This window comes from Tasmannia lanceolata, unplaced genomic scaffold, assembly GCF_043159265.1.
Source record: "Tasmannia lanceolata isolate RefF3 unplaced genomic scaffold, GAP_Taslan_0.1 ptg000002l, whole genome shotgun sequence".
NCBI classification, from domain to species: Eukaryota; Viridiplantae; Streptophyta; class Magnoliopsida; order Canellales; family Winteraceae; genus Tasmannia; species Tasmannia lanceolata.
In genome coordinates, this window is record NW_027518679.1 from 21,957,429 (window position 1) to 21,980,488 (window position 23,060).

Consider the following 23,060-nt stretch of genomic DNA (forward strand, 5'->3'; position numbering starts at 1 on the left):
TTATATTGGCTATAATTGACCTTTTTTAGTGGTGTGACTAGTTATATAACTATGTTGCATATTGGCTTTGAAAATAAATTGCATCTCTATGTGCCCATCGGCTTTAAAGTTGAAAGTGTATCTGAAAATGGCATGAGATAGTATGTATATGATACTATAACCAGTAGCAGATTATGATACACTGCTAGATTATTATATTGCTTACAAGCATTACTCGATGTTGCACATTTTAGATCCTGAGTCATTCTTGCGGAGACCGTATTCAAGGAGAGAGTGTGTTGTACCATACTATAGAGTGAATATGGTTCGTACATGTTGTATTTTATTTAATTCTGTCATTATAAAGATAACTTGGGAAGTTGTATATAAATGAAAGAAAGTTTCTATTATTTCCTGTCATTTGTTATTTGTAAATATTATGTTTCTACCATGCTTTCCAAGATGTTTATATGTCCAGAGACCTTCCACGCTTGCTCTTCCACGCTTGCTGGGTTCGCCTAGCGTGCCCGTGCCTCGAGGATCCAGGGTCGGGGGCATGACACCTTTGATCCATGAATTCCTGTACAAATCCCTCCTTGTGCACTGTCATTGCAAATATTCCCGGAAACATATCCTTGAGAGACTGATTTGAAATCCATTTATCAAGCCAAAACCGGATTTTGCTACCCTCATACACTCTGAAACGGATACCAGCCTCAAAAGTATGCCTGAACCTAAGAATATCCCTCCATATCGTCAATCCCGCACATCTAAATCTGTCATCTGATAGCCAATGTCCCGGGGAAGCACCATTATTACCTTCAATTACTTTGACCCATAACCATAACCATTTCCCAAGACCGGAAATATTCACCTCCTTTATCCTTCTTCTGTCGAGGCCTCCACTCTTTAAAGGTTTACAAACTTCTTGCCACTTCACTAAAGGAATGCCTCGTTTATCTTTGTTTATCTTTGCCCCCCCCCCCCCCCCCCGCCTCCCCCCCCCAAAAAAAAAAAAAGAAAAAAAAATCTCCTTTGAATTTTTTCAATTCCTTTAACAACAAAAATCAGTGTTGTATAGATATTATTGGGACATGATTTATATAACACTAATATTGTGCTCATATGTTTGTGATATGGTTTATAGAACACTAATGTTGTGCACATATAACTGTGGCATGATTTATGGAACACATGTTGAATTGACTTGAATATTTTGAGATTAAGTATCTACAATTACTCGTGTGCTTCATTTGATAGGATCTGAATGTGAGAGCCTGCATTGTGATTTTAATAGTGAGTCCTATGAGTGCCTTTAACATAAAAACTAAAAAGGCCTACCTACGATGTGATTTTAACATTAAGGCATATGAGTGAGTGTCTTGAAGATAAAAAAGAAAATGAGTTCGTGACTGTTATTTTAACCGTTATGCATATGTTTGTCGCCACAATGAGGGCAATAGGGATCGTGGCTTGCACAAGTCCTCTTCTATTGCTTTGAACCCATCCAAATGAGGTGGTGTGTGCCTTTGATGTGATCCGTGTGAATTCTATGTGAGAAATCATATGATATGTGATTCACGGGCATGAAGCAAAGTGGTTTATGTGATGCAAGACTATGAATTGCGTTTTGTCTACTATATTATGATTCGTGCTCATTATGTTCAAGAATCTTGTCATATAGCTTTCCTCTTACATTAGCTTATAATGTACATTTACTCACTTACTAAGCTATGAACTAGCTCATCTAATGATGATTGTAGATTAGTTTGAGTTTAGAGCGAGGGGAGAGTTTTGGAGGAGAGCACTAGTGAATCTGTGATTAGAGGTTCTGCCAGGGTGGCCGCATCTTTACTGTTTTCCTAATGTTGGTTGTTATTTTTGAGGGATTTGATTATAATACCTAGTGTATTTGTAGTTTCGTTTTATCTTTTGCAAAAGATGGGACCACTAGGGAACATAACTTAGCTCGAAATTAAGTTTTATAATATGATTTATGAATGAAAGCCTTTGGTATATTTATAAATTATTTATGTACTCAGAACAATGTATTTGAGAATTCTGATGTGTCCCACTTAGGAATTTGTGTTAACATCCGGGTCTTGGGGCGAGGACAAGCCTCATACCTGACAATTACTATCAAAACATTTCAAAAAATAGCCATACAGTCACGCCCAGTGTACAATTTCGCAAACCTTCAACTTTATCCATAGTGAAGCTAATTTGATTTTGAACAAGTGTGCTGAGTTGACAAACAAAACTGTTGAAAAGAGAAGTAAGACCGAATGCAAAATTATAAATGACTACGAGTAGTGAGTTTAGAAATAAAATGTTGAAAAGTGAAGCAAGATCAAATGTTTTCATCCTCTTTCGGTGCTAACTATTTTAGATTATTAAAAATTTAAGTGCATCAAAAATTTCTCTTAATATCATCATCCTTTTCAAGGCTGATAGACAATTGAGATTTTTTATTTATTCTTTCAACTCTAGTGGACAATCTTAACGGAAATATCAAAAAGTCTGAAAGACACTAATTCACTAGTTTAAGTCATTTCCTCATTGTCCTAACATGGGATGAGCAAGTGTACAAGGGCTTTTTAGACACTTAATTGAGGCCCACTAAAAAGATAAGCAAAAGGTGTATTTCTAAATGCTCGAAAATGTTGTTCCGAGATAATTGGTGTACATACTTAACTAGCTTTGTTGGAGAGCATTGAGAATCCACGTAGTTATAAGAAGCACCTACATATGTATGAAATAATTATTCAATACGTAAAATATCATATGTTAGTAGAAGAGATCATTGGGTTCAGTCAAAAGAAGAAAAGTTACCATGGTTGATGATGGGAGATGAAATTTTCTTGATGGGAATCCACATCAACAATGTCTTCTTGTAAAGAATCATTTTCTGTTATAAAAAAATATATTGAAAAAAACCAAAAAAAAAGATCCATCAAAATATATCTCCATTTTATAAACTGGAAATAAAAATAAGCATGCTACAAACATGTTGGAAAGGAGAAGGGTGGGTGGAAAAGGAGAAGAGAGGGTCATAAGTGTATCTTGGGAAGGGGGTAAAAATCAGCAAAAAATATCTTATTGCAAAGGGAGTTTTTTGCAAAAAAAAAATATTTTCCGTCACTCATGCTCTCACCACTCTCTCTCTCCTGGCCCCTTTCTAAATCTAAAATGTTTAACAAAAGAATAACTCTAAATTGATTTGCTGTGAAAGGAAAAAAAATCAAACCAAAGAGAGAGACAGGGAAATAGAAAAAAAAAAATGAGAGAAAGATTACCTGGAAGATGAAGTCGTCAGAGATTATCGTAACTATGAACAATGAGAATGAGTGAAACCTAGAAAAAGAACGAAACTGAACTAAAAATCTCAAACAAGTGCAATAGTGGGATTTATCATGGTTTAAAAGCTTCCTAACTTTCTCATTTTGATTGCAGTAAACAGTTATAAGAGCGTTAAAAGATATTTAGAATAGTAAAACATTTAGAGGGATAAAATTGTAACATCAACACTTGCTCGAAGCGAAAATCTTATTCAAAGCGTGAAAACTAATTTAGAGAGGAAAATAATTTAGAACAGTAATTTATTCAAAGCGATAAAACTTATTTGGAGCCGTAAAAATATATTTAGAGCGGTAAAAGCGTAGTTACCTGGTTGAGAAACAAATTTGAGAAGCAAAATGTGGAACCAGAGAAGAAAACACGAGAAAAGTCTACGGGAAACAAAATATAAAGAACCAATAGAAAATCGCAGGGGAAATTCACCGAGGGACGTCTTAACAAGTGCGATAGAAATATCTCTGATGCAGTACCAGCATGGCAACCATGTTACGCCTAGGTGACTTGGGTGGAGCACCCAAGGTTGTTTTGAAATAAATGCTTGAAAGAATTTTTCTACACCTGAACTATTTATTAGTGCTAGTAAGTTGTATTTCATTAGCTAAAACTAGTAAGTCGTCTCTCACTAGCTAAGTCTAGTAAGTCGTCTTTCATTAGCTGAGTCTAGTAAGTCGTGTTTAGTAAGTTGTATTTCTTTAAGCAGGTCTTGTAAGTTGCGTTATGAAAATTGCAATAGTTAATGTTGCGGGGAAGTTCCTTTGGAAGAATACTATAAAATGTATTGTATGAGATGGAGCTGGGGGATTTTGGATAAACTTATATTATTGGTAATATATCAATTTGGTTGAGCATTGCTCACCTTTCCTTCTTCTTCTCTAGCTTGTATTCTTGTGCTCTACTTTCTTCTTCTTCCCACTTAATCACCCGCATTATCTGATATCAAAGCTAACATTACTCCTCGGCTAGCTTTGATTTGGTTTCTTTCCATCGCAACACGAAGAGGATGAGGAAGGTGTGGTAAACATATGATAGAAGATTTGAGAGCTGAAAGAAATGATGAACTTCAAGCACTTCAAAGAAAAGTTGAACAACTTGGCATGCAAATTGTGCGCCAAGAAGTTCATAGTGAGTGTGGTGGGTCAAGACATGGCAATTCTAGTGACAAATCTGATGTGAAACCCTTTGCTAATAATTGTGAGCGTAGGTTGGGGAGGTTTTATCGTAATTTCGACACTATTAAGATTGACTTGCCCGAGTTTCATGGTCGTCTAAAATCCGAGGAGTTTCTTTAATGGCTCAGAGCCGTTGAGAAGTTCATTGATTACAAGGAGACATTGAAAAGCCAACGTGTCATACTTGCGGCTAAAAGACTGTGTGGCTACACTTTAACATGGTGGGACAAAGTTTAAGACATGAGGGTCCACAAAGAAAAGTGTAAGATTTCTTCTTGGGGGAAAATTGATAGAGAACTTTAAACAATAAAATAGAATTTTCAAAATAAAATTGAGTTTTAAAAAAGTTTTGGAAATAAAAGAATTTTATTTTGGAAAATGGGTGCTCTTTGAAAGAGGGTGAAAAGTGCTTGTGGGAAGAGTAAAAGTTTAGTCCCCAATTGGAAAGTGAAAAAGTTAGGGAGGGATTAATAAAAACCCCCTCACTTCTCTCTCTTGCTTTTGTATCACATGTAATAGGTATTTGCAAATAGTGGGCCCACGGGACAGTGCAACGCAGGTAGTAGGGCACTAATGGCACACTTTGCACTTCACACGATGCATCGACACGATGAGCAATTTGAGCGCTTAAATTTTTCAAGATTAGATATGAGCCGTTGATCTAGACCGATGTGATCAGATGGTGATCCCGAGCGGCTACGATCTGGACTGTATCGTGCTCGGATGTGCTCCAATGACTAGTGGTTGATTGGGTGCGATCTGGAGCGTAGGATCACAAGGTAACGGCTAGTGTCCGATCAAGTGCAATCTGGATCATCGAATCGCAACCAGTCATGTCCTAACGATCATGAGCTGTCGAGTGCGATCCGAGCCACAAATTGATGATCGGTAGCGATCTAGCGGTTACTGGGGAGGATGGGGGTTTTCCTAAAGCCAATGGTGACTCTAGGATATATGGGTTGTAGAATCGCTATTGGGAGTGATCTAATGGTCAAATTCAACCCAGTCTGATCAGGTGCCCTGTAAAGGTGTATTTCAAACAGCAATGACATCTAATTTATAAAATGACCCGAAACACCATTTCAAGAATATTACGAACTTCCAAGTGGAGACTCCAAATTTAGTGATTCTAAAGAACATTTGCAATTCTCTTAAAGCCTTTGAAAGCCTTCTTCTTGTTCTTTAGAAGTTTTCTCTCTAGTGTACTGTTGTTCTGCAGAAACAATCACTAGAGTCTCATATACTCAAAAATCCAAAGGTGGTTCAGGTTTGTTGCCGTTTGTGCATACGTCAACAAAAAAAGGGTAAACTTTCACTAGGCTTCATTGTAACTTGGAGGCGAATTCGTGGTTCCCCTTGCACACTATTGGTGGGGGAGTATATCCTCTCAAAGAAAGTGATGACTGTAACGCACTTTAAAGCATCTAATCTCCATTATCTCACCATCTCCACCGTTATTTTTTTCCAACAATCTTAAGACGATATTAGGAGATCTTCATGGCGCTTCAATCGGTCAAGCAAATGACTCATGAATTCGTCAAACTTGAGCGGTTCAACAAAGACAATTTCAAGAGGTGGCAAAAGAAGGTTCATTTCATCCTCACCACACTCAAATTGGTCTACCTTCTCACTTCTCCAAAACCGGCGGAACTCTAAGATGAAACAATTGCCCAAGCCCGTAGGAGAAGGAAGATGACTATTTGTGCAAAGGCCATATTCGCAACGCCATGTCCGACGAACTTTTCAACATTTATCATAGCATGAGGTCGGCGAGTGCGCTTTGAAGGGCTTTTGAGGTGAAATAACAATAAGAAAACGCCAGAGCCAAGAAGTTTGTTGTAAGTTATCTTTTAAATTAAAAGATTAGTGATGATAAGTTGGTCGTTGATCAAATTCATGAAATCCAACATATCATTAGTCAAGTTCATAAACAAGGGTTAATCTTGATGATACTGTAATCGTCCCCTTGATCATCGATAAACTTCCACCATCTTGGAAAGAGTTTAGAAAAAGTCTCAAACATAAGAAAGAAGAAATGTCACTTGAAGATTTTGATTCAGTGTCACCAACCAAGTAGAGGAAGAATTTTTTCTAAAGGATTCATTTAGCCGAACCCAACTAGTTTGGGACAAAGGCTTTGTTGAGTTGAGTTGAGTTGAGTCTCCAAGTAGAGGAAGAATTTAAGCTCCGAGACAATAGAGAAGAGAATGCAAATAAAGAAGAGAATGCAAATAAAGAAGAGCATGCACCTCTGTACTCTATAGTTCATGTGGTGGAAAATGTCAAAGGATCAAATCTCCCTTCTCAATCTTTGAAAGGCAATCGAAAGAAAATTTTGCATCAAGACAAAGGTTCTTGAAAAAACAAGAAAAGGTTCTTGTTTCCATTGTGGCAAACCGGGCCACTTTAAGAAAGAGTGCTGATTTATTTAATAAAAAGTCCAATACTAAAGTGAAGTTTATTGCCATGATATCCGTGGTTAATTTCTTCGAAAGTGAAGACGCATGGTGGATTGACTCGGACACTACAAGACATGTTTGTAAAGATAGGAACACATTTTCAACATATGTTTCAGACAAAGATGGGTGTTCCATATATGCAAAACTCTTCAATTGTTGAAAGGACAAGGGAAAGTGGAAATTGAATTTACTTCCGGAAAAGTCCTTACTCTTACCGATGTGTATTATGTATCAGATGTTAAAAAGAATGAATCTTGTATCTGGTAACATTCTGAATAATAATAGCTTTAAACTTATATTTGAGTCAAGCAAGTTTATTCTTTCCAAGAGTGTGAGTCTTTGTGGGGAAGGATTATATGTATGAGGGTATGGTTAAGATGAATATTAATAAAGTTATTGCTTTCATTAACATGCTTGATTCTATTTCTTTATGGCATGGTCGTTTAGGACATGTTATTTTTAGGAAAATGCATAGTATGGTAAAATTATAATTAATACATAAATGTGATGAAAACATGATAGATAAATATAAGGTTGGGATGCAAACTAAGTTATAAAATCCTCTTGTAGTTTAGAAAGATCTATACCATTATTACAACTAATACATAGTAATGTATGTGATTTACGTAGAACTCCTACTAGAGGGGGTAAAAAGTATTTTGTCACATTTACTTTTCTAAATACTGTTATGTATGTCTTCTAGGTCATAAAAATGAGGTTTTAGAAAAAAATTTAAAACTTATAAAATAAACATAGAAAATCAATGTGAATCTAAGATCAATTGTCTTAAGACCGATAAGGGTGGTGAATACCATTTTCCTGACTTTTGTGAAAATGAAGGAATAATTCATGAGTTTTCTGCGCCGTACACACCACAACAAAATGGGGTTGCAGAATAAAAAAATATAACTATAACTGAAATGATTAATTCTATGTTAGTTAATTCAGGATTAAAGAAGAGTTTTGGGGTGAAGCCTGGTTAATGGCTTGTTGCATATTAAATAGAATATAAAACTCAAATAACTCCCTATGAAATTTGGACGAATGGAAAACCTAACTTAGGTTATCTCAATGCATGGAGTTGTAGAGCAATTGCTCAAGCACCCAAACCTAAGAAAAAAAGCTAGGAGAAAAGAGTATTGAATGCATAGTCTTAGGATATGCAAACCATAGTAAAGCTTATAGGTTTCTAGTTATAGAACCAAATGACCTAGTAGCAATCAATACTATTATTGAGTCTAACCAAATGATGAATTCTAACCAAATGACCTAGTAGCAATCAATACTATCTTCTTTGAAAATAGATTCTCTTCTATTCCAAAATTGATGAATTCTAACCCACCTTGAAAATCATTATTAGAGCCTCAACAGGCAACTAATTAGGAACCTAATGAAATTAGAAGAAGTAAAAGAGAAAGAAGAAAAAAGAGCTTTGGTCCTAATTTTGTGACTTAGTAGAAGGCTAGAAGGATCAAGCGATATGCTCCACATCAACCCTGTTAGATCTAAGCATAGAAATTGATCTTCGAAACTATGAAGAAGCCTGAAAATCTCAAGATGCGGCCTCCTAGAAAGAAGCCATTAGTGATGAAATGGATTTACATGAAAATTAGTTGACTTACCACCTAGATCTAAACCCATAGCTGTAAATGGATCTTCAAGAAGACGATAGAAGTAGATGGAACCATAAAAAAATTTACCGCAAGATTAGTTGCAAAGGGCTTTACACAAAAAGCCGAAATGGGTTATTTTGATAATTATGGCTCAGTTGCTGGGATTTCCACTATTAGAGTCCTAATTGCTCTTACATCCATATATAAATTTCATATTTACTAAATGAATGTTAAAACTACATTCTTGAATGGTGAACTTGATGAAGAAGTGTACATGGAGCAACCTAAAGGCTTTATGATGCCTAGTCGAGAGCGTAAGGTTTGCAAATTAATTAAATCTTTATATGACCTTAAGCAAGCCCCTAAACAGTGACATGGAGGATTTGACATCGTCTTAGTGTCAAATAATTTTATTATACATGAATCAAATAAATGTGTGTATAGCCAAGGTTTTAAATTTCGACCGAAATCCAAAATTTCGGATTTCGGTAGAGGACAAAACTGAAACCTGGTATACCCAAAACGGTATAAAATTTCAACCTAAATTTCATTTCCCCCAAAATTTAAGGAATTTCACCCAAAAAAGAGATTTTTTCTGTTAAAAAATACTTTCCCGAAACAAGAATTTCGGTAATTTCGGTTGAAATTTTCTATGGAATAAAATATTGTTTTATTTAATTTCATGGATTTCGCCGGAAATTTCGACCTAAAATTTCGGTTTCAATGAGGACCGAAATCACCCTCGAAACCGAAATTTAAAACCTTGTCTATAGCAAGTTTAAAAGTAGTAAAGGATAACAATATGTTTATATGTCGATGACATGTTAATATTTGGTACTAAATTGATAGTATCATAGGTACTAAAGAATTTTTGTCATCAAATTTTGATATGAAATATATGGGTGTTGCAGATGTGATTTTGAGTAATTTCTCAGCTAGAGTATGCTAGTGTAATTAGTTGATTGATATATTTTAACATGTACTAGACCCGACATTGCATTCTTTGTAGGAAAACTTAGTAGATTTACTAGTAATCCAAGTCATATACACAGGAATGTTGTAAATAGGATATTAAATATCTAAAAGGAACTATGGGTTGTCCTAAAGTGGGTATCATGTAGTATTAGAAGGATACACAAATGCCAGTTAGATAACTGAGCATGTTGATCATTCATCAACGAGTGGATGGATATTCACTCTTGGTGGGGAAGTTATCCCCTATGCATCCAAGAAGAAGACATACATAACTAGTTCCACCATGAAAGCAGTATGTTGCATTGCATTGGCTTCGTGTTTTAAAGAGGTTGAATGGCTAAGGAATTTAAAATGAGAAATTCCAGTTTGGTCTAAAACCTATGCCATCAATTTATGTGCATTGTCATAGTCAGGCCACACTATCACGAGCATATAATCATGTATATAATGGTAAGTCCAAGCATATATGATTTAGACATAGTGTTGTCAAGCAGTTACTTCTTTTTTTTTTGAAAAGGAAACTAAATATTGTTTTGAATGGTAAGGTAACTAAATATTTATTCCGAAAACAGTAAACATACAAACGAAAGCAAGCAGTTACTTACTGATGGAGTAGTAACAATAGATTTTGTGAGATCAAACCAAAACTTGGCGGACCTACCAACAAGAGGTCATACATGAGATTTGGTATATAAAACATCAATAGGGATGGGTCTAAAGCCAACAATAGATGAGCGCCGATGCTGGAAACTAACTCAACACTTTAAGAGACATCAAGTCTTTCGTTCAATGAGTCAAAGTACATCACATGGAGTGATTGCAAGTACTATAATATTATATAAATGTCAACACAAAGGAAAGTGCTTGATACTAATAATGTATAAAGGAAGAGGTTGGGCATATGGCTAAGTTATCAATTCCGTTCCGTTCCGGCCGGAACGCATCGGAATTCCGGTTCCGGTCCGGATTCCGGAACGGAATGCCTATATTTTCCGTTCCGGTCCGGATTCCAGTCCGTTCCGGTCATTCCGGGAGGAATGGGCGTAACCCCCTATATTCCAGCCGGAAAGTGCTGGAAAGTTGGAAAAAATAAAAAAATTCCAAAAAATTACAGAAATGCCCTTATGGCTGTTGGGGAGTGTATTTTACATATTTATCCTCGTTTTATGACCGTAAAGGTGCTGTTGGGAGGGCTATTTTCGTCTTTTTGCAAAAAATTCAAAAAGAATCAAAAAATTCCCCTCGCTGGAGCGGAACAAAAAATTCCAACAAATTCACTATACCCACTGGATTTTTTCATATTTTTAACTTTTTTTTTTTTAAATTCCCCTCACTGGAGCGGAACGAAAAGTTTCAAACGAAACAGCCGAAACGTTCCGTTCCAGTAGCCAGAACGGAACGGCGACCGGAACGGAATTTACAACTTAGGCATATGGGCTCTTTATAGTCTTATAACATAGTTGTTAGAGTGCTACAGTTACAGGTGCACTCTTAATGAGCGTACCTATGTAAGTCAGTGAGTGTGGAAGTGGTGCTACTTCTTATGAAGCTGGCCTAGTCTCAAGTGCGCTCAATGTGCCTTTCTACGTTCGGGAATAAGTGATGAAATCTTCAGTTTAGAGTGACGACCAATTCACCAATGAGCTAAGCCTCTGAAGGGATCAGCAAAAGTTCAGTCCCACATTGGAAAGTGAAAAAGTTAGAGACGAGTTAATAAAGACCCCCTCACTTCTCTCTCTTGCTTTTGTAGCACATGTGGGTTTTGGCAAATGGTGGGCTCGCAGGACACCGTGCCTGCACGCAGTGTGGGCAGTGGGTTGTATGGTGCGAGTGGCACGTTTTGGTGCACTTTGCACTTCGCACAATGCATCATCGCGAGGAGAGTTTACAACGCTTAAATTTTTCGAGATTAGATCTGAGCCATTGATCTAAATAGGTGTGAGACCATAGGATCGCGCTCGGATGTGCACCAACGGCTAGTGGTTGATCGGGTGCATTCTAGAGTATAGAATTGCAACGTAACTTCTATGGAAGGTAACGATGAGTGTCTGATCGAGTGCAATATGGATCGTCGGATCCCGACCAATCGTGTCCCAAAGATTAAGTGCCGATCAGTTGCGAACTGAGCTGCAAATTGGTGATCGGTCGCAGTCTAGAGGGTACGGGGGAGGAGGAGTTTCTATCAAAGCCAGTCACTCCATGATTAATTTAGATCGTAGAATCACAATTGAACGCAATCTAACGATCATATTTCAACGCAGTATAATCAAGTGCCCCTGTAATGTGTTACTCAAACAAAAAAGACATTCTAGTTGATAAAATGATCAGAAACTCACTATTTCAAGAGTATTACAAAATTCCAGGTGGAGACTCCAAATTTAATGATTCCAAAGCACATTTGCAATTATCTTAGGGTGCGTTTTGATTGCCAGAATCGGGAATCGGTATCCAATTCCGATTTATTCAATTCCAGCGTTTGGATTCGTTTGCATATTGGAATGGGAAATGATGCTTACCTCCGATCAGAATAAACGACGGAATAATTGGTGCTTTTTTATACCCACCCAAGGGGATGATGGTATTCTGATGAGAGAAAAAGGCATTAAATCTCCTTTCAAAGGCACTTGGGTACTTGACCTAATCCGCGTGAAGAATGACTAAAATAACCCCCATGACATAAAAAATGATCAAAATACGGCAATCAAGTTTAAATAACTAGAATACCCCTGTATCATGGAAAATGACCAAAATACCCCTAATCGGGTGAAAATGACCAAAATACCCCTAAGTCTTGGAAATGACTAAAATACACTTACGGCATAAAAATGATCAAAATACTTTAATAGCCCCATAAATGCTTACCCCCATAAAGGTTAAAATGACTAGAATAGCCCCGAGTCATAGAAAATAATTGAAATACCCTTGTGTTGATTAAAATGACCAAAATACCACTGAGTCATGCTGAACAAATAAAATCACCCCATGATATAAAAATGATCAAAATACCCCATATCGTGTAAAAATGACTGGAATACCCCTAGTCATTGATAAGACGAAAATACCGCCATTACATAAATATGATCCACAACCACATATAGGGTTAAAATGACTAAAATAACCCTAAGTCGTGGGAAATGACTAAAACACACTTATGACATAAAAGTGATCAAAATACCCTCATAGAGGGTAAAATGACTAGAATAGCCTCAAGTCATAGAAAATAATTGATATACACCTACGTTGATTAAAAATGTCCAAAATACCATTGAGTCATGTTGAATAAATAAGGGGAAATGATATTTACGCCCCTTTTGATCATTAGGGACACCAAGCCCCAATGTACGTGGCAATCAAAGCCATTGGATTCTTCGGACGTAAGTACATTAGCCCTCCTTTAGTCAATGATACACTAACGCTGGGTGTCCCTTGTGATCAAAAGGGACGTAAATATCACTTCCCTAAATAAGATCACCCATGATATAAGAATGATTAAAATGCCCCCATATCGTGTAAAATGACTATAATACCCCTGAGTCATGAAAAATGGCCAAGATACTCCTAGTCAATGAAAATGAGTAAAATACTCCCACGACATAAAAATGATTGTATGGGTAAAATGACCAAAATAATCTTGAATCGAGGAAATGACAGAAATACCCCTTCTATCGAGTAAAATGACCAAAATACCCTTGAGTTATGGAAAATGACTAAAATACCCCATTTACATAAAAATGATCAAGATACCATATAACTCAACTCAATTCAACAAAGCCTTTGTCCCAAACTAGTTGGGGTCCGCTAAATGAATCCTTCAGAAAAAATCATATGGAAGGTAAAAGAAATCTACCTGGCTCTAATCCTGGTTCTAGTTAGGTTCTTCTACGTGGATCATTTTTTTCAATTCTATCATATCCAAGGTCATGTTCTCTGTTATGTTCCTAGCTATGAAGTCTTTCCTCTCTGTTAGAAATAGTGAGGAAAGACTTTATAGCTAGGAACATATCAAGATACCACATATTGAGTAAAAATGACAAGAATACCCTGGGTTGTGGAAAATGACTGAAACAACCTTATGGTATAAAATAATCAAAATACCCCATATTGGGTAAAAACGACCGGCAAAACCACTAGTACGAAAAATTATCATAATACCCCATATCGGGTAAAAATGGTCGGACTACCCCTGAGTTATGGAAAAATACCCCTATATTGAGTAAAAAATAGAAAAAAAAACCCCTAAGGCGTGGAAAATGACTAAAATACTCCCATGATAAAAAAAAAAGGACCAAAATACACCATATCGGGTAAAAATGACCACAATACTACTGGGCCATGAAAAATGACCAAGATACCCCTAGTCATTGAAAATTACTAAAATACCCCCATGTCATAAAAAATGATCAAAATACGTCAATCGGGTAAAATCAAGCGGAATACCCCTAGTCATGAAAAATGACCAAAATGCCACTAATCATGAAAATTGTGATGATCAAGTAAGTTGTTGTATATGGGATGTGTGTTTTAATGCCTAGTCATTGGTGTGACCTTTAAATTGCTATTAGAGTGAAATTAAGATAATGGATGCAATTTGGTTATCTTAGCAAAGACATTTCTACAGTGTCAATGTCTTAGTAATATATATTGTCTTAGATTTTAGTAAAAAAATCATATTGATTAAGATATTATGAAATATTTATTGAAAATTTGATTCCATTCCGACGGTGTGGACGGTACCAACCACTAGAATCGAAATCACGATCGATTCCCTGGATAAATTCCAATGCTTACACAAACACTAGAATTGGAATCGTTATTCCATTTACAGGGGGAATTGGAATTGGATTGGAATACGATACTGATACCGATTTCTGATTCCCACAATCCAAACGCTCCCTTAAAGCTTTTCAAAGCCTTCTTGTTCTTTAGAAGTTTTCTTTCTAGTGTATTGTTATTCTCTAGAAACAGCCACTAGTGTTTCACATACTTGAAAATCCAAAGGTATTTCGAGTTTGTTACCAATTGTGCAATATGTCAACTAACAAAGGGTAAAGTTTCACTAGGCTTCATTGTATCTTAGTGGTGATTTCGTGATTCTCACACAACATTGGTGGGGGCGAATATCATCGTAAGGAAAGCGACGACAGTAACGAGCCTTAAAGCATCTCATCTCCATTTTCTCAGTATCTATTTGTCCAACAGAAATGACGTCAAGACTTAAGGAGAAATTTCTTCCATTAGATTTTTCTCAAATTATATTTTCACAATTCAACAACCTACGTCAAGAATCCAAGAATGTATTCAACTACACCAAAGAATTTTACAAACTCATGGATCGTAATGGTATTCAAGATAGTGAATATCAACTTGTGACAAGGTATGTTGGTGGTTTGAAGTTTATAATCGTGATGAAGTTGAGACATACCGATTATTGAGTGTCAAAGATGCTTATCAACTATCCTTGAAGGTGGGAGGCTAAGCTTTCTCGACATGGTGCCAAGAAGTTTGTGAGTGTTCATACTCTCTTTCTTCCAAAGGTGAATCTTCATATGGTGAGGTGCAAAATAAAAATTTTAAAATTTCAACAAAATTTCTACAAAATCAACCCCTACACATCAAGTTGGAAATCAATCCAATCGCTCCAAAAATCCAAATGCGTGTTTAATGTGTGGTCAAGTTGGCCATCGGTACAAAGATTGCCCAAAGAGGCAAGTGGTAGCCTTCGGTGATGAAGAAAATGAGAATGATCTTGTTGATGATTTAAATCAGCCCATATATGATGAGGAATGTGACATACAATGTAAGAAGATTGAACTCGAGTAAGGTGAAAGCTTGGTAATCCAAGGAGTACTTGTTACACCAAATGTTGATTCCGATGATGATTGGTTTCAATCTAATATTTTCAAGACTCGATACAAATCTCATGATAAGGTATGTACTATTGAAATTGATGGTGGGAGTTGTGGAAACATTTTATCTCATGAAATGATGAACAAGTTCAAGCTCAAAACTGAGCCTCATCCAAAGCCCTATTAGATTGCACAGTTTAAAAAGGGTGCTGAGGTAAAAGTTACTAAGCGAAGTTTAGTTTCATTTTCAATGGGTAAAAATTATCATGACCAAGTTTGTTGCGATGTTAGTTACTATGGATGTTTGTCATATACTCCTAAAAAGGCCATGGTAATATGATAGACATGCCACCCATGATGGCTATAAAAATATATACACCTTTAGGATCGGAAAATAGAAATTGTTTGTGTGCCTAGTAAATATGCAAGGGCACCCAAATCTTTACAAGAGGATGGCAGCAATTTTCTCACTTCATCAGAGTTTGTTAAAGAAAGTGAGAGCAGATATTATGTATATGCTGGTGTCTAAAGAATTAGAAAAAATTCTCAATGTGCCTAGTTTCAAAAAAATTGTGCCTAGTGAGATAGAACTTCTCTCAAGGAAATTCAAGGATGCCACCCCGGCAAAGTTACCCAATGAACTTTCTCCTAAGAGACATTCAACATCAAATTGATTTCAATCCAAGTTCTAATCTACCTAACAAATCTCACTACTATGTGAGTCCTAAAGAATATAAATAGTTGAATACGCAAGTCATGGAGTTGTTGAAGAAATGTTACATCAAAGAAAGATGAACCCTTGCATGGTGACGGCATTATTAACTCCAAAGAAAGATGGAAAATAGTGTGTGTGGATACCCATGCCACTAACCATATTACTATCAAATTCTAAGAATTAATTATGTGTTTGACATGCTTGCCGGTGAAAGGAAATTTTCCAAGATTGATCTTAAAAGTGGATACCATCGAATTCGGATCAAGCCATGTGATGAATGGAAGACCACTTTCAAGACATGTGAAGACTTGTAAAAGTGGCTTGTTATGTCATTTGGCCCCTCCAGTGCTCCAAGTACCTTCATGACGGCAATGAATCACGTCTTTCGCCCTTTTATTAGAAAATTTGTTGTTTATTTTGATGATTTTCTTGTTTAAAGTCATGATAAAAGTGAGCATGTAGACCCTTTGAGAGTTGTTGTAACCACTTTGAGGTGAAAAACTCTATGTAAACCTCAAAAAGTGTTCATTCATGATAACTAGCCTAGCTTTCCTATGCTTTGTATTGACTTCCACAGGGATTAAAGTGGATAATGAGAAGATCAAAGTTGTCCAAGAATGGGCTATACCAAAAAGAATATAAGGGAAGAGTTTTTATGGATTGGCTTCATTCTATTGCCGATTCACAAGAAATTCCAACACTATTATTAACCCTCTTGAATGATTGCATGAAGAAAGATGGATTCAAGTGGAAAATGGAGGCCGAAAAGAGTTTTCAACTTGTAAAAGATAAGTTGTCCATTGCTCCTGTGCTTGCTTTGCCGGACTCAAGAAGATGTTCGAGGTTGATAGTGATGCCTCTTGTGTAGATATTAGCAGAGTACTTAGCCAAGAAGGTCACCCCATTACTTTCTTTAGTGAAAAACTCAACGAAATAAAGAAGTACGCTACCTATGATGTGGAATTTTATTCCCTTGTTCAAGCACTTCAGCATTGGCAGTCCTATCTTACTCAAAGGGAGTTTATTCTAAATTCCGATCATGAAGCTCTCAAGCGCACCAACAATCAAGGGAGCCTAAACCGAAGACATGCAAAGTGGGTTGCTTCCTTAGAAGAGTATACTTTTGAGTTAAACAATAAGACTGGAACATGCAACCAAGCGGCGGATGCTCTTAATAGAATAGTAGCTCTTCTTCATTCCATGAGTGTGTAAGTATAAGGGTTTGAAGTTATTAGAGACATGTATGCCAATGATGAAGACTTTGTTGAAATTTGGAAGCTTCGTAAATAAGGGCAACAAGATGATCTTCTCCAAGATGATTTTCTCTTTAAGAGGATTCCGCTATACATTCCAAAATGCTCTTTAAATTCCAAAAAGCTCCCTTAGAGAGTACAATGTTAAAGAGTTACATTCAGGAGATTTAGAAGGACATTTTGGAAGAGACAAAACTATTTTGCCAGTGAAAGAGAAATATTTTTCACCTACCATTTACCGAGGTGTGACCTGTAATGTGAAGAGGTGCCGAATATGCCAAACTTCCAAGGGACATAATCAAAACACTGGTTCCTACCGTCCTTAATGCTACAAGGGAAGCTGTTAGTATGGATTTTGTGATTGGCTTGCCAAGAACTCAAAGACGTAATGATTCCATTTTTGTAGTTGTTGTTCACTTTTCTAAAATGGCTCATTTTATTCCTTGCAAGAAAACTATGTATGCTTCCCATGTTGCTAATCTTTGTGCAATGTATTCGAGGTATTTGAGGATCCAATGGAGAAAGAGAGGAGGTAGAAGAGAAAAGAGAGATTAACTTCTTTCTCGCTCATAATACGTATTATAGACTCGAAACTAGGGTTACATATGAGAAGAAAAGAATGCACCTAATCGGGTACTCTGATTACACCGCTCCTTCAACACTCCCCCTAAGCTAGAGTGTATATATCATACAACCCTAGCTTGTTACAAATGTCAGTCAACTTCACTGTTCCAAGAGGTTTAGTAAACACATTAGCTACATGGTCTCCTGATCTAGTAAAAACTAAAAACTGTAAATATTTCCCCACTCTGTATCTTCTGATGAATAAAATGGAAATCCATTTCAATCTATTTAGTCCTCTCATGAAAAACTGGGTTCGAGGCAATGTGAACAGCAGCTTTAGTATCACAATACAGCAAACTAAATATGAAGGGGGAATACCAATTTTAGACACAAATGACCTTAACCAGGTCAACTCATCGCAGGTATCTGCCATAGCCCAATACTCAGCCTATGCACTAGTTTAGCCACTACATCCTGCTTCATGCTTCGCCATGACACCAAGTTTCCTCCAACTGAGGTACAATATCATGTATTCGACCGTCTATCTGCAGGAGATCCCGCCCAGTCTGCATAAGTGAACCCTTGAAGGTTCAAGTGGTTATGTCGCTTAAAGGACAAAGCTTTAGCAAGAGCCTTCTTCAAGTATTTGACAAGTTGGGTAACTATTGCCCAATGAGAGGTACGTGGCGAGGTCATAAACTGACTCACAACTCCCACTGAAAAGGAAATATCTGGAAGAGTTACTATCAAGTAGATAAGTTTCCTAACTAGTCAAATGTATCTACTTAAATCCTCTAACAAATCCCCTTGATTAGGATAAAGCTTCATATTATGATCCACGGGTACTTCAGCTGGCTTCACTCTCAAAGAACTTGCCTCTTCTAGTATGTTCAACACATATTTCCTCTGAGACAAGGACAATCCCCTTGTGAAAGAGCTACATCAACTCTAAGAAAGTATCTAAGGAGGCCAAGATCCTTAGCGCAAAATTTTTTCTATAGGAATTCTTTTGTCTTTGAATACCTTCCCTATCACTTTCAGTAATGACAATATCATCCACAAATACAATCAAGAAAATGCACCCACCATCGGACTGAGAGCTAAACACTGAGTGGTCAATTGCACACTGCCCCATGCCAAATCTCATAACAGCATCAATAAATCTATCAAGCCACGCTCTCAGAGTTTGTTTTAGGCCATAGATGGCTTTACACAGACGACATGCAGATAGCCGATTCTCCCCTTGAGTAACATACCCCGGAGGTTGCACCATGAAAACTTCCTCGTCGAGATTACCATGCAAGAAAGCATTTTTGACATCAAGCTGATAAAGTGGCCAGCCCTCCTTCACAGCTAATGAAATCAGAATCCGCACAGAAGGAAGTTTGGAAAATGCAGAAAACATCTCAATACGGTCAACTCCAAAGGTCTAAGTGCCACCCTTGGCTACCAATCATGCCTTTAACCGTTCAATTGTCCCATTTGACAAGTATTTGACCGTTTACACCGAACAACAACCAACTAACTGTCTGAGCACCAGGGGCAAGGAAACCAAATCCCAAGTGAGATTAGAATGGAGGGCATCTGAGACTGCACTAGATGATCAAGTGCCTCTGCAACAAACCTCGGTAAAGTAACATAAGATAATGAAGACAAAAAACTACGATAAAAGGGGAAATCCAATCATACGAAACAAAATGATATATGAAGAGCAACAGTGCGGGAACATGTACGCAAAGCTATTGGAGAATCAACAGAAATGGAGGTGGATGGAACATCATTTACCTGAGGAGGGATGGATCTATCTGGCTAGGAGGTTGATGGATCGGGTGGAGAAAGCTGGACAATCCGTCTAGGCCCACGAGTATTAACCTGCAGTGGAGAAGAAGTAGTTTCCATATAAACATACAAAATAGGAAGAGGCAAGTGAGTGTGATCAGCAACACCATCTGCATATGAAGAGAAGTACGACGTGGACTCAAAGAAGGTGACATCCGCAGAAACATACAACTTGCGCAAACATGGGTTGTAACATTTCTAACCCTTCTGAGCATCAGAATAGCCTGGAAATACACAATTTTCTGCACGATGATTCAATTTGTCCAAACCAGGAAACAAGTTTTGAACAAAAAGACACAGCCAAACACACGTGCAAGAAATGGACATGGGTCCCCAGAAGTTGTAAGACGAAGAATGGGGACTGATTGTCCAAGACGATGACGGAACACGATTAGCCATGAAATAGGCAGTTAGAACAGCATCTCCCCAATAAACTTTACGAACCCTCATTTGAAGCATGAGGGTACGGGTCATATCCAAAAGGTACCGAAGTTTCCTCTCGGCAACACCATTTTGTTGAGAGGTGTAGGCACAAGAGGATTGATGCAAAATACTATGATTGTCCAAGAATTCCTGAAAGCCATTAGAAACTGAAAAAAAATCACATGCATTATTAGTACCGAAACACTTAAGAGTACAATGATATTAATTACAAATTTCAACATAAAACGTACGAAACGCAACAAATACTTCAGAACGATCTTTTGTTAAAAATAGCCATGTCATTCTAGAAAAATCATCAACAAAAATAATAAAATATCTGACATCGAACAACGACATAGTCCTTGAATGACCCTACACATCTTAATGAACCAACTCAAAGGAACGGGAGACACGATTCATGACTCCAAAAGGAAAGGACACCCTATGGTGTTTCCCCAATGCACAAGACTCACACTGAAAAGTAACTAACAGGACTAGAGGCTGAAGTAGACTTATGAGGCTTCTCCAGGGAAGGGTGGCCTAGGCGACAATGCCACGTAATGCTGCACCAATGGTACCGCAATCAAGATAATAGAGTCCATCTATTTCACAACCTGAACCAATCTTCCTCACGGTCTTCAGATCCTGAAAAACACAATGAGATGGGAAAAAGGACACAGAGCAGTTAAGATTCTTCGTTAACTAGCTAACAGATAGTAAATTAAATGGAAACTTAGACACAAAAAGAACAGAAGCTAAGGAAAGACTTGAATGAGGGGAAGCTACGCCGCTAGAGACAGGTGATGTAGTCCCATCAGCCAAGGGAACACAATGAACATGAGAAGAAAATGACTGAATAGAACGATGTAAATCTGATTTACCAGTCATATGATAGGAAGCTCCAGAATCTATGAGCCAAGATCCAGATCTAAAAAGAAAATAAGAGGAATTGCAACTTCATTGAGCGAATGTCGCAGTGGGTTGCTTGCTTGCCTTTATCTTTAAATCGCAAGAACTCATCATAGTCTACACGAGAGACAGCCAAGGGGTCGGGCTGCTCAACCAGAGAAGAGGAAGAAGGTGCAGAACCCTCAGACGTATTAACTGAGGCATGAGTAGCATATCTAGACGGCTTCAACTCATGGTACAAGACAAAAGAAATCAACAGAGTGACCATCCATACCATAGTGTGTACAAAGCGGGATCCACGGCCCCCAGTGGCATGGCCTCCCCTTGAATCACGAACGCCTCTACGACCACGACGGCCTCTGCCATGGCCAGATCTGCCACCTCGACCAGCACGATCACTACCTATCTAGGATGTAAGGACAGAGTGCCCAACAATGGAATCACTAAGAACATCAACTCTCATAGATCGTTGAACATGAGAAAAGACCTCATCAAGGGACGACAAAGATCCCAAGCCGACAATCTACTATCGAATCGGAAGGAAGTCTGGGCCAAGGGCATTGAGGAACTCGACAACCCGCAAGTCTTATTGGCGCTTAGCCGGGATCGTGGGATCAAGGAAGCAGGATTTTTCCCTGGGAGTGGGGAACCTCGATTCCCGGGTTCTTGAATCCGAAACGGGAATCTTCTCGAATCCCTAAAAACTGGGAATCCCGGTTCGGATTCGCCGGAAACCCGATTTCCACTATTGGGAATCACGGTTTATGATTCCCCGGAAATCCAATTCCTACTTTTGGGAACCGCGGTTTAATGTTGTGTTTAACGGGATTTCCCAGCGATTCCCAGGAGATTCCCTGGCGACGCCCAACTCCCCAACGATTCCCCGACAATTCCCCGGCGACTCTCCGATGACTCTCAGGCGACTTCACGATTCCCGCTTCCGACCATCCCGGGAGCCTTCGATTCTCTCTTTCGATTCCCATTTCGATTCCCGCTTTCGATTCCCGCTCTGGCAACCTTGGGTGGGATCCGTAGTGAACGGCAGATACATATCCAGTTGCTCACATAACGTGACAAACTGAGAATAGAAATAAAAAAAAGTCATGTCGTCGTGCTTCAAACTCAACAACCCAGGATTTAGACATCACAAATGCGAGTCAAATTATTTGCGCATGAATATAATGTGGCAGCCCTTTGCCAAATATCCTTTGAAGATCGTAGATACGTCATTCGCCTTGCAACCTTAGGCTCCAGACCAAGGTAGCCAGAGCGGGAATCGAAAGCGGGAATCGAAACGGGAATCGAAAGCGGGAATCGAAGGCTCCCAGGGAAGAATCCTGCTCAAGGTTGCCAGAGCGGGAATCGAAGGCTCCCAGGGAAGAATCCTGCTTCCTTGCTCCAGACTATTCCATAGGAGTTTGTTAATCACATCATCTTCATGTTGCCACTTCGCACAAGACTTATCGTCAACAGGCTGAGGATCTTTTTCGATATATTCAAACTTCCCACATATTTCAACAACCATCCGACATGGTGGATAATTTGAGCCATCGGAATGTCATCTGAATGTTCTGAAACTCCATAGTAGGGGCAATAGAGGAAGTAGTAGAAGCAATAGGAGCATCCATAAGCAAACAAGCCACAAACTACGACAAACGCAAATCACAATGACGAACACAGGCTACCTGAAGAAGAAACACTGATCCAACAAAGAAACCCGAAGTCTCCAAATCAACAAACCTCATCAACCATACCAACCGAATAGAGCACACGCATGAACCAATCCCATGGCCAGACTTTTAGCGCGAAGCAACAAGCAAGCAGGTGATCCAGAGACACGCAACATCAATAATGAAGTAGGCGAGGAATTACACCGTCACAAAAACAAAAGCTAACAGTAAGTAGGTAAAAAAAAAAGATTTGTGTCGGAGAAGTGCCAGAGAGGGCTGAAGCAAAGTA

General features: G+C 38.1%; 1 protein-coding gene across 6 annotated transcripts in view; it reads right to left on the bottom strand.

The window, feature by feature from the left end:
- Positions 1-2,484: 2,484 nt before the first annotated feature.
- Positions 2,485-23,060, bottom strand: part of LOC143888177 (protein TRAUCO-like) — a 45,732-nt gene continuing 25,156 nt past the window's right edge. The window contains exons 3-7 of one of the 6 annotated variants that reach the window (XR_013254513.1): positions 19,716-19,802; positions 18,329-19,543; positions 3,276-3,333; positions 2,812-2,887; positions 2,485-2,721 (exon numbers count right to left, since the gene is read on the bottom strand). The gene's annotated coding sequence lies outside the window, so the exon portion shown is untranslated. Of the gene's footprint in view, positions 2,722-2,811; positions 2,888-3,275; positions 3,334-18,328; positions 19,544-19,715; positions 19,803-19,856; positions 20,360-23,060 lie in introns of those variants that run through there. The other 5 variants (XR_013254504.1, XR_013254508.1, XR_013254523.1 and 2 more) reach the window with 5 other exon arrangements.